This window comes from Erythrolamprus reginae, chromosome 2, assembly GCF_031021105.1.
Source record: "Erythrolamprus reginae isolate rEryReg1 chromosome 2, rEryReg1.hap1, whole genome shotgun sequence".
Classification (NCBI taxonomy): Eukaryota; Metazoa; Chordata; class Lepidosauria; order Squamata; family Dipsadidae; genus Erythrolamprus; species Erythrolamprus reginae.
Genome location: NC_091951.1, coordinates 11,274,263 through 11,287,413, shown reverse-complemented (window position 1 = coordinate 11,287,413; position 13,151 = coordinate 11,274,263). Strand labels below are relative to the sequence as shown.

General features: G+C 40.6%; 1 pseudogene; it reads right to left on the bottom strand.

The window, feature by feature from the left end:
* LOC139159139 (zinc finger protein 420-like) overlaps positions 1-13,151 on the bottom strand; it is a 45,973-nt pseudogene that overhangs the window by 24,749 nt on the left and 8,073 nt on the right.

Below are 13,151 nucleotides of genomic sequence, written 5' to 3'. Positions count from 1 at the left end.
GGACGTGGCCTCTCAGCTGCAGAGCCGAACAAGGGCGGAGGCAACGGCGGAGTCCGGCGCTGGGGCCATGCGGGGCCGCTCATCCAGGGGGGCGTGGACTGGCAAGTCGCCCTCCTTTCTCTTTCTTTCTCTCTCTTATACCACACCGGTAACAGGGAGAGAAAGAGAGAGAGCGGAGGGCACCTTGCCGGTCCACGCCCCCCTAGATGAGCGGCTCCGCATGGCCCCAGCGCCGCCCAGGCAAAGGGGAAACCCCAAGATCGCTTGCCGCTTGCCGTATTGCAGTGAAGGAGGCGAAGCAAGGCTCCAAGCTGCAATACGGCAAGCGGCAAGCGGCAAGCGGCAAGCGATCGTGGGGTTTCCCCTTTGCCTGGGCGGCGGGAAGACCAAGGGAAGGTTCCTTCAGCCGCCCAACACCTGATCCGCTCCGCAGCGCGGCGGCAGCGAGGAGCCGAAGATGGGGTTTCCCCTTTGCCTTTACCCCATCTTCGGCTCCTCGCTGCTTCCGCGCTGCGGAGCAGATCAGCTGTTGGGCGGCTGAAGGAACCTTCCCTTGGTCTTCCCCGCCGCCCACACGCAAACTCCACCATCTGCACATGTGCGGCCATGAAAAAAATGGCGCGCATGCGTAGATGGTGTTTTTTACTTCCGCACCACTATAACGCGGAAATCGATTAGCGCGGGAGGTCTTGGAACGTAACCCCCACGCTAATCGAGAGATCACTGGTATTCCGACTTACGCTGCAGCAGCAGCTTCTTCAAGGAACTAACAGCTGGTCCTTGGCGCTGCGTTGCTGCAGCCTCCAAGGCCGCCCACCATGGAGCAGTGTTCCCTCTAATTTTTTTGGGGGGGTGGGCCGAAAAGTATAGTGTCTGAGTGGCAGTCCCTTTGGGACTGGGCGGCACAGAAATAATAAATAAACAAACAAATAAAAAACCCACCCTGTTTTGCCTCAGAGAATTTCAAAATAAAATACTGTACTGTGTGTCTATAACAGTGAGCTCATAATAGGGCAACTCTATCAATATCAAAATGCCACTTAAATAGTTGAGCTAGTTTCAAACTAGATTTTGATTTTCTTTCTCTCTTCCTTACTCCCATTCTTTTTCTTTCTCTTTTCCTTCCTCTCTTTTTTCTATCTGTTTCTCTCTCTTCCTCTCTCTCTCCTTCCCTCTCACTCTTTCCCTCTCGGCTTCTGGGCAGGTTTGGAAAACTCTGAGTTGATGATGATTTTTAAGTGAGCAATTGCTCACTGCTCAGCTTAGAGGGAACTATGCCATGGAGATCCCCTCACACCAACGGAATCGTCGTTGTTGGCAGCGGCAGCCTCAGAGGCTATAGCAACGCAGCGCTGAAAAGGACCGGCTGTTGGTTCCTTGAAGAAGCCAGTCCTTCTCGGCTGCTGTGTTGCTGTAGCCTCCGAGGCCGCCCACCGCGGAGATCCCCTCACACGAACGGAGGAGGCGGTGTCAGCCTCAGAGGCTGCAGTAATGCAGCACCAAGAAGGACTGGCTGTTGGTCCCTTGAAGCTGCTGCTGCTGCTGCTGCTGCTGCCTCCATTTGGGCGAGGGGATTTCCGCGGGGTATCTGAAGCCGCCACCCACCACAGAGATCCGTTCGCCCAAATGGAGGCAGCAACGGTGGCTTCGAAGCTGTCCCCAGGTCGTTGTAACGATGAAACGTCGTACATCAGGGATGACGTAACCCAGGGACTACCTGTATAGGAATAAAGATGTAGGATATAGGAATAAGATATAGGAATTAACTACAGGGGGGGTGGACAAAAAAACGGAAACACCTTGAAAAATCATCAAAATATCTTTTAATATGGCGTTGGTCCACCTTTTGCGGCAAATACAGCCTTAAGTCTCCAAGGTATTGATTCATACAAATTGTGAATTGTTTCCAAAGGAATTTTAGCCCCCTCCAGTTCTTTTAGAGACGATGGTGGTGGAAATCAACTTCTTACTTGAATCTCTAAAATCGACCATAAATGCTCAATAATGTTGTGTCTTTTAATTACCATTATTCCTTTGCATTGAAGTAGAGTCTGGGCAACAGAATGGAGCTGAGTGGTTAGTGGCCTGATGCCCTTCTTGTCAACAATGCAGAGTTTGCAGCAGATGCAGCCTCGGAGTTGCAGGGAGCCTTGCTCGACTTCCCACTGCAGCCGCTCCCCTTCTGAAGAGGTGATACTACTCCTGCTGCTGGAAACCTGTGGGCCTCCACTCAATATCTGGCTTTAGTGCAGCTCGAAAAGGTGAAATAACCTCTGATTTTGCCTTTGGTAATGGCGGAACCTTCCCCAGACCCCCTCCTGCCTCTTTTCACAGTTTTGGAGGGGCTCAGAAGGGTGGGGGGCAGCGTTCCCCGTAAGCTGCGTACATGTGCACGCGCGTGCCCCAAAATACCCCTTTGCGCACCCTTTTCCATGGGCGTGCACTCCCCATCCCCCTGCCAACCCACGGGGGGGGGGGGGGAGGGGCAGGGAGGTGCCAGCAGTAGGAGGAAAGGGAGCCGCAGCCCCTGCCTCCCCACGGTGCCTCCGGCCCCCTCGCGCCCCTGGCCTCTCGGCCCTGGCCCCCGCCAGCCCGATCTGCCCCCTCTGCGTCCTCCTCCGCCGACTCCTGCCTTGGTTGCTGTCCATCCCACATTTCTCAACCTTTATCTAGTATACAGCAGTCCCTCGCTATATCGCGCTTCACCTACTGCGGCTTCACTTCATCGCGGGTTTTCAAGAAATATTAATGAGAAAAACCATTCATGGATCTTCGCTGGTTTGCGGGTTTCTGAGGAAGTCGATTGGCAGATTTAAACAGCCTGCGGAACTCGATCGGCAGATTTAAAAAAAAAATCTAAAATTGTAAATACTGTATTTAAATACTGTATCTAAAATAAATACTGTGTGGGAAGGGTTTATAAACACTTAAAACAATGAAAACTTACCATACAATTACAATATAAATACTTAAATAAGTACTATCAGTCGCTAAATTCCCCATCGCGGATTTCACCTATCGCGGCCGGGTTTGGAATGTAACACCCGCGGTAGGTGAGGTCTTACTGTACTGCTAAAAATAATAATAAAGGGAACACTCAAATAACACATCCTAGATCTGAATAAATGAAACATTCTCATTGAATACTTTGTTCTGTACAAAGTTGAATGTGCACAATGGCATGTGAAATTGATTGTCCATCAGTGTTGCTTCCTAAGTGGATAGTTTGATTTCACAGAAATTTGATTTACTTGGAATTATATTGTGTTGTTGAAGTGTTCCCTTTATGTTTTTGAGCAGTGTAGTAGGTTATGGTCTACTTTGTCAAAAGCCTTACTGAAGTCCAAGTAAACCACATCGACAGCCTTCCTCTGGTCCACTAATTTTGTCACTTTGTCAGAGAATGCAATAAGATTAGTCTGGCATGATCTGTTTTGAATTTATTCATCCTTAGCAAAATGACTTTCACCCTCACCGTCAAATTAAAAACAACAGTAGAATAATTCTAGACTCGGTTGCATATTATAACATTCACATAAAGAAACAAGTAGCATTTGGTATAAGTGGTTGAAGCAAAAAAATAAATAAAAAAAATACAAAATAGATTATTTCTCCACACGATTTGGAAGAAAGATGAACAGATATTCAGACAGGTAATTGTACAAATCCCAGAATCAAACTTTTGTTAAAAACTAAACTTTATTAATTTAAAAAAATTAAAGATCAAATAATCAACTACTACATAGTTAAAGCAAAGTATATAAGGATTTTGGACAGTAATATGATGTTATAAGTAGGCTATTTAAAGCAATAGTCAATAGGATAGTTGATGTTCTTGTTAATCTTTTTACTCATACTTTGATATAGATTTGTACCTACAGCGATACCTCATCTTACAAACGCCTCATCATACAAACGTTTTGAGATACAAATCCGAGGTTTAAGATTTTTTTGCCTCTTCTTACAAACTATTTTCACCTTACAAACCCACCACCGCCATTGGGATGCCCCGCCTCTGGACTTCCATTGCCAGTGAAGCACCCGTTTTTGCGCTACTGGGATTTCCCTGAGGCTCCCCTCCATGGGAAACCCCACCTCCGGACTTCTGTGTTTTTGTGATGCTGCAGGGGAATCCCAGCAGCGCAAAAAACGGGCGCTTTGCTGGCAACGGAGGTCCGGACATGGGGTTTCCCAGCGAGTGGAGCCTGTGAAATTGCAGCATCGCGAAAACACAGAGGTCTGGAGGTGGGAGGGGAGCCTCAGGGGAATTCCAGCAGCGCAAAAACAGGTGATTCGGCTGGCAAGAGGGGTGAATTTTGGGCTTGCACACATTAATCGCTTTTCCATTGATTCCTATGGGAAACATTGTTTCGTCTTACAAACTTTTCACCTTAAGAACCTCGTCCCGGAACCAATTAAGTTTGTAAAACAAGGTATCGCTGTATTTTATTTTCTATGTGTGTATTTCTTTTAGGGTTTGTAATGTGTTTGTCTTATATGTAAATATTTAACAAAGATTATTAAAAAATAATAATTCCAATTGTAACGTCGCAGCTCATGCAAGAGCCATCTTCCACAGGCAGCCAAGAGGCTGGTGCCAGCTTCCTGGTGGGTTTGCCAGCCCCCCTAAAGACAACCGACTGGTGCCTCTTCTTCAACTGTGCTCTAAGGTCGTATCTGACCTGGTTCCAATCCGGTTCCAGGTCTCCAAACAGCTGGGATTTGGGATTTCCTGCAGAATGCGGGTGACATCCGTAGCACTGGGACGTTGGCCATTCCTCCTCTTATGTTATCTGTATTCCTATGGTGACATTCAAGGAAAGACTTGCAAAGCTATTTATTCGAAAAAGAATTGGACTTTGTTTTTAGCTTTTCATCCAAGAAGTTTCCTCAATATACAACTTATTGGATAAGAAGTGAAACATCTTCAAGCAAAAACAAAGAAAATCAAGTTGTCTATTTCAGTTCTGTTGAAGTCTTTACTCTTTATCTTTTCTCCTTGTCTTTCCTGGCTGGGGTGATTCTTATTGTTGATCTGGTTTCAAGGGGCTGCGCTACCTAAATACCCACAGAAATTGACCTCAAAGTGGTTATATTCCCCTTAGTAGACTTAAATATAAGACTTGATATAGCTGATGATGATGAGATAATGAAAAACAAATGCATGAATGGAGTCTGTAGAATTACAGGTCATAAGAGTTTATTAGTAAAATTCTAAGAGTATAAAGATTTTTTTCCACCAAAATATGTTGGGAAAGTAAAGTAGTATGGAATAATTGCCTTGGCAACTACTCAAAAAGAGGTAATCTTTCTGGAGCTGATCTCCCTCCTATTCTTATCAGGAGATAACAAAGTGAAATGAGAAGATTTATTTAGCTAAGACTTAACGGGAAAGAAAAGAATACAAGCAGTATTTTCTGGGAATTAAAAGAATTCTGCAGGTTGAAATGTTTTCTAAATTTGATAAATGCATGTAAATTGTTTTATATACTGGTTTTAGGTATATTAAGAGAAGTCGAGGAAGCCATTACTTCTCAAGTTGGAAATGATAGTGAGATAACAGTGGACTAAAGTCAAGTAACTGAAGGGTTTAATTCCTATTTTGTATCCCTATTTCCACAGCATTGGGAAGGAAGAATAAAGCTGAAAATAGGCAAAGGAAAACCTAGCTGCTTTGAATGAATTCAAATATTTTGGACCAGTATTGTTCAGAATCTCCTTCCATGAATTTATATAGTTTCTTCTATTGGTATTATTTTATGAGAATTATGGTGTCCTCCCCGAGTTTACCTTTTCCACACACTTCTCCCATGTGGACCTTTACTGGAGAGTCACATAAGAGTTTCTACTTGGAGACCTTTCTACTCTTTCCATTTAGGTTTCCTCCACAAGTGAATCCTTTTATGAGTAAGATGTTTTTGCAAATAAAAATATACCTAGACACCATAAAATATCTAGTCCTCCCCGCCCCTTGCCTGGTGTGGATATTTACATGAGTAAGTGTCTTGGAATTGTTTCTCCACACTACATGCGTTTATATGGTCTCTATTCTGTGTGGATTCTTTCATGAGAATTAAGCTGTCCCCTTTGAGCAAAGTTTTTTGTTTGTATTCTGTACATTTATATGATCTCCCCCCCCCCATGAACTCTTTCAAGATTAATAAGATACTTCTTCTGAGTAAATTCGCATTCCATGCACTTGAATGGTAGCCTTCAATGTGTGTCCTTTCATGACAAATAAGATCTTTGCTCCAGTTCAAGCTTTTTCCACACTCCATGCAATTATATGGTCTTTCCCCTATGTGCATCCTTTTATGATGAATAAGCTTTGTGCTCCAATAAAAGCTTTTTTATCCAAGCATTTATACCATCTCTGCCTTGTGGATTTTCTCAAGCAATTTAGATCTTTTCGAGCAAAACCCTTTCCATATTCTGTACACTGAAATGGTTTCTCCCCTGTATGGATTCTTTCATGATTAATAAGAGTGCTTTTTACAGTTAAATGCTTTTCCACACTGTGTGCATTTATATGGTCTCTGCCCAGTGTGGGTCCTCTGATGGTGAGTAAGTTCCGAGTTCTGACAAAAGCTTTTTCAACACTATGAATTTATACAGTCTTTGAGCCATCTGTATCCTTGTGGCAAATTAGGTGCCCTTTTTCAATAAAGCTCTTTCCACACTGTATGCTTTTATGATGAGTAGGTTCTGAGTTCTGACAAAAGCTTTTTACACACTCTATGCATTTATATGGTCTTTCAACCATGTGCATCCTTAGGTGGAAAGTAAGGCACCATTTTTCAATGAAGCTCTTTCCATACTCCATGGATTTATATGGTCCATTCTCTGTGTCAATCCTTTGAGGGCAAGTAATATCACTACTCTCAGTGGATCATTTTCCAAACTCCAGACAATTATTTGTTTTTTCACTTCTGTGGATCCACTGATGGGTATTCATATTACCTCTTGTATGGAAGTCACTTCCACACTTTGTGCATTAATATGGCCTCTTCTCTGTGTGGATTCTTTCATGATCAGTAAGAGATTGTTTTTGAGGAAAGCACTTTCCACATTCCGTGCATTTATGTAGTCTCTCCCCAGTATGGGTCCTCTTATGACGAATAAGATTTGCATAATAACGAATTCTTATTCCACACTCTGGGCATTCAAATGGTCGCTCCCCAGTGTGGGTTCTTTCATGGTCGGAAAGATATTGTTTTCGAGTGAAGGATTTTCCACATTCCATGCATTTATAAGGTGTCTCCCCACTGTGGGTTCTTTCATGGTAAGTAAGATTTTGTTTTTGAGTGAAGGACTTTCCACATTCTTTGCATTTATAAGGACTCTCCCCAGTGTGGATTCTTTCATGATCAGTAAGATATTGTTTTCGAATGAAGCACTTTCCACAATCCATGCATTTATAAGGTCTCTCCCCAGTGTGGGTTCTTTTATGACGAGTAAGTTCTGAGTTCTGACAAAAGCTTTTTCCACAATCTATGCATTTATATGGTCTTTCAGCCATGTGCATCTTTAGGTGGAAAGTTAGGTACCATTTTTCAATAAAGCTCTTTCCACACTCCATGCATTTATAAGGTTTCTCCCCAGTGTGGGTTCTTTTATGACGAATAAGTTCTGAGTTGTGACAAAAGCTTTTTCCACAATCTATGCATTTATATGGTCTTTCAGCCACGTGCATCTTTAGGTGGAAAGTTAGGCGCCATTTTTCAATAAAGCTCTTTCCACACTCCAGGCAATTATATGGTCCTTCCTCTGTGTCAATCATTTGAGGGCAAGTAATATCACTACTCTCAGTGAATCTTCTTTCAGACTCCAAACAATGAGAACTAAACGAGAAGGAATGGCTCTTTGAAGACACTTCCCTTTGCACTTTAAATATCCTTGGATGCTTGTAATTCTCATTTTCCATTGTATCACCATCACCTGGTTGGGGAAAAAACCCAAGAAATTCTCATTAGAATTTAAAAGGGGGAGGGGTATTTCCCATTCAAAAATATGCCCATCTAAGTATCAGGTTTGGTATTACCAATTTGTCAAAGTAATAATAATAATTAATAATAATAATAATAATAATTTATTAGATTTGTATGCCGCCCCTCTCTGAGGACTCGGAGCGGCTCACAACAAAGTAGGAGATGTTGGGTTGAAATTGTTATCAATGATACTCTTAATGATATCCAAGAGAGTTTTCAGTCCTCAACCATATTAAGGCTTTGTGCTGTTAGATCAATCTGCTCAGACATTTCTATCTAACACTAACATCTAACAATGCTATAGTGAGTATTTCTGCCAAGGCCTAGTTGTTTTCTAGAAGAGTGGCTCTGATGAGCATCTTGGACAAAATTGCCCATGAAGTGGACAGCTGGTTTATGATAGGGAGGTCCTGGCAGTTAAAGGGAACCAAACCTACTAAAACATAAAATAAAGTTGATAGGACAAGAACAAATAGCTGAAAAAATAAAAAGAGCAAAACAAGAATATTTTGAGCATGCAAATAAACCAGGAAGATGGTTGGCTTATAAACTAAGAAAAGAAAGAGAATCTAAAATTATGAAAAAATTATTAGATATTAAAGGAATAATAAGACACAGAATTGATGAAAAGAAGGAAATAGTATTAGAATTTTATTTAAAAATGTATAAAAAAGTAGAAATAAAAGAAGAGATCTTTGATTATTTAAGTTCTATAGATTTACCTACATTAACTGAAGATCAACAACCAAAACTTAATAAACCTTTTACAATGCTCGAATTACAGCAATCTATTAAAAATCAGAAAAATAACAAAGCTACAGGTCCCGATGCAATATCCACAGAATTTCATAAATTAGATAGCAATATACTTTCTTCGAATATCTTAGAGATATTTAACAAGATAATAGCAGATGGTAAGTTACCTAGATCATGGTCAGAACCTTTATAACATTAAGACATAAAGTGGGAACAGAAAAGGAAAAAAATTGAAAATTATAGACCGATTTCATTATTAAATGTACACTATAAAATTTTTATATCAATATATGCATTTAGGCTTAAAAATATTATAAATGAAATAATACATGAAGATCAGAATGGATTTTTACCAGGTAGACAAATTAAAAATAATCTGAGGACAATTATAAATACTTTAGAATATTACGAACAACATCCAGAAAAACAAATGGCACTAATATTTCTTGATGCCAAAAAAGCATTCGATAACGTAGATTGGGTTTAAAGCTATGTCTTTAAAAAACGATAACTATATAAAACTCTTAGGCCAAATTAAAAAAACATTGGAAATATGGAATAATTTACAGTTATCCTTAGTAGGAAGAATCTCTACAATTAAAATGAATATTCTTCCCAAAGTATTATTTTTATTTCAGGTAATCCCAATAAACCCAGGAGGGAATTTTTTCAAAGAATTAACCAAGATTACCCAAAAATTTATATGGCAAGGTAAAAAACCAAGAATAAAACAAAGTTCACTAGAACAGTGGTCCCCAACGTTTTTTCCACCAGGGACCAGTTTCAGCAAGACAATTTTTCTATGGCCCAGTGGGGGCGGAAAGGGGCATGGTTGGGGGCGGGATTAAGCATGGGGGTGCTGGTCCTCCCCGCCCCTCTTTCCCGCCATCGTCCTGTGGCCGGCAGAACCTGCCTCCCAAGCCCTCTTGCCCAGCGGGAGCTAAGCGCTGGAGAGAGGGGGTCAGGCTGGCCCTCCTGCCTCCCCCCAGCCAAAAACGCAAAAGCGCCCCGCAGCAGAAGCCAAAAGAGGCTTGAGGCTCTCGGTCCTTCCTGCCCCTCTGTCCCATCCATCGTCCTGTGGCCGGCAGAACCTGCCTCCCGAGGCCTCTTGCCCGGCGGGAGGCGAAGCGCTGGAGGGAGGGGGTGGCGGCATGAGGGCCGGCAGCTGCTGACTCCACGGACCGGTGCAACATGCCCCGCGGCCCGGTACTGGTCCGCGGCCCGGTGGTTGGGGACCCCTGCACTAGAAGATCGGAAAGAGAGGGGAGGGCTCCCCCTCCCAAACTGGAAGTTATACTACCAAGCAGCAGCATTATCTTGGATAAAAGAATGGTTAACTTTATAGAAGATTATTAAAGTTAGAGGGCCATGATTTAATGTTAGGTTGGCACGCCTTTGTCTGGTATGAAAAGTTCAAAATTCACTCATACTTTAAAAGTAACATAATCAGAAAGGCATTACTAGATGTCTGGAATGAGATTTTAAAAAACCATTTTTTGATACTGCCAGAATGGATTTTGCCAATAGAAGCCATTTCTCACCCTAATCTAATAAAAGAAGGTAAAATATGGAAATATAGAGATTTACTCAATAACCAATTAAAACTGAAAACAAAACAAGAATTACAGGAGCTGTGTGTGGAAATAGACTGGTGGCAATACGCCCAGATTAATTCTAGATACCAAAAAGATACAAGAATATTTATATTTAAGAAAGATAATAATATATTAGGGAAATTATTAATCTAAAACCAAGGAAAATTGATAGGGAAGATATATAAATATTTAATAAACTACAAGACAATAGGTTGGATATTAAAAGATAATATGATTAGTTAGTGCAAACATTTAGGAAAAGAAATGGACCTAGATACATGGGAAAAGGTTTGGATATATAACTGGAAAATGATTAAATCAGTCTCTTTTAAAGAAAACCAAATTAAGATGTTTTATAGATGGCATTTGCCACCTAATAGGATTTCAAAGATGTTTCCAAGTGCTTCACCTATTTGTTGGAAATGTAAAAAAGAAATAGGCACATACTTTCATGCATGGTGGACATATCCAAAAACTAAGATCTATTGGAATAAGGTAGAAAAATGGTTAAAGGAAATTGCAAATAAGGAAATTAGGAAGACCCCAGAATTTTTTATATTAGGTATTACAGATATTAGATATAAAAAAGAAATATATTATTTAATAATTCATATATTAGTAGCAGCAAGGATAACATTTGCACAAAAATGGAAAGAAAAGGAAATTCCAAAAGACGAAGAGGTCTTTAGGAAGATTATGGAAAGTGCAGAATTAGATATGATGACGAGACGGCTAAATAATCAAGCTGATACAGAATTTTATAAAATTTGGCAGAAAGTTTACAAATGGTGGAACACAAAAAAAAGATTCTTAAAGATATTTAAATAGTTAAATTTACTAGATTGAATATATTATATAGTAATACTCGATAGATAAGCTTATTTCTTCAAATTGACTTTAATTATTTTAATTACAATTATATAATTGTTGGAAAGTATTGAAAAGTTAAGACTTTTATGTTATTATAGATTATATAGAGATATTTTATTAATAAGTTTACCTTTCTGTATTGATCTAAACTAGAATCAGTTTTTTTTCTGTATTAAGAAGACTTCTAGACTTAGCGGAGCAATTGTAGCTCCTTTAAATGTTAAATGTTGTATGTCTTGTCTTACATTTTAAAAAATCAATAAAAATATTAAAAAAAAAAAAGAATTTAAAAGGGGGAGGGGAGTCAAAAATATGCCCATCTAAGTATCAGGTTTAGTATTACCAATTTGTCAAAGTAAGAGATGTTTGGTTGAATTTTTTGGCATTGATACTCTTAATGATATCGAAGAGATTTAAAGTTTTGTGTTGTTAGATCAATCTGCTCAGGCTATAGTGAGTATTTCTGGTCAAGGGTTAATTGTTTTCTAGAAGACTGGCTGTGATGAGAAACTTGGACAAAAGTGCCCATGAAATAGTCAAATGGTTTATGATATGGAGGTCCTGATAGTTAAAGGAAAGTAAACGGGATGTGTGTGGGACTTTTGCACATGTAAGTTTTCAGTGGATATTAACTGCATACTATACATTGAGATCCTGCTTTTCCTGAGATTAGGAAGGATTTTACAGGTGATAGTCATTAGAGTTCTCACCACAGATTTAATTCCCACTTAAAACATCTTTCTTTATCAACAGAACTCACAGCAAGAGGATCCTTACCCAGAGCGGCCATATTCATAGCAACTTCCAGCATGACTTCCCTGCAAAAGGCCTTCTGGCTAGAATCCAGCAGTGCCCACTCCTCCTCTGTGAAGTTCACAGCCACCTCCTCAAAGGTATCAGAAGCCTAGAAACAAAACAAAATCCTCATATGACAGTCCTCTTATATTTTCTTTCTTAACTCCACAAGAGAAAAGAGAGCTTTGCAGGAGACATGACTTAACAACAGTGTCTTAATATTAAAACTTCTCGGCTTTGATTTATGGATATTTATATAAGAAATTTGCCCATCCTTTAATCTGTTTTTAAATAATAATAATAATAATAATTATGATTATTATTATTAATTAGATTTGGATGTTGCCCCTCTCAAAAGACTATATTGGGCTATCATTGAAGCAATTGCTAGAATCATAGAGTTGGAAGGGTCATCGGGTCCAACCCCCTGCTCAATGCCGGATTCATTAAACCATCCCAGAAAGATGACTGTCCAGTCTCTGTTTGAAGACCTCCAGTGAAGGCGAGCCCACCACCTCCTGTGGCAAACTGTTCCACTGGTTTATCACCCTTACTGTTAGAAAGTTTTTTCTGATATCTAATCTAAATCTACTCCCTTGCAGTTTCATTCCATTGTTTCTAGTCCTTCCATGTGCTAATGAAAACAATGCTGATCTCTCTGCTCTGTGGCAGCCCTTCAAATATTTGTAGACAGTTATGAAGTCTCCTCTCAGTCTTCTCCTTTGCAGATTAAGCATCCCTAGATCCTTTAAGCGTTCTTCATAGGACATGGTTTCCAGACCACTCACCATCCTTGTAAGTCTCCTTTGAACTTGCTCTAGTTCAGTGTTTCCCAACCTTTTTTGAGCCGCGGCACATTATTCATATTTTCAAAATCCTGGGGAACACTGAACCGGGGGGCGGGGGGGCGGGGGGGGGGCGCTAAAGAAAAGTTTTGACAAAAAAAATTCTTCCTCCATTTCGCTCTATTTCTCCTTCACTCTTTCTCTCTTCCTTCCTTCCCTTCTTTCTCTCTCTCCATCCCTCTTTCTTTCTTCCTTTCTTTTTTGCTCTCTTTCTCTCTCCCTCCTTCCCTCCCTATATGTCTTTCTCTCCCCCTTGCTCTCTCTGCCTCTCTTGCTATCTCTCTTTCATTCTCTCTCTTTCT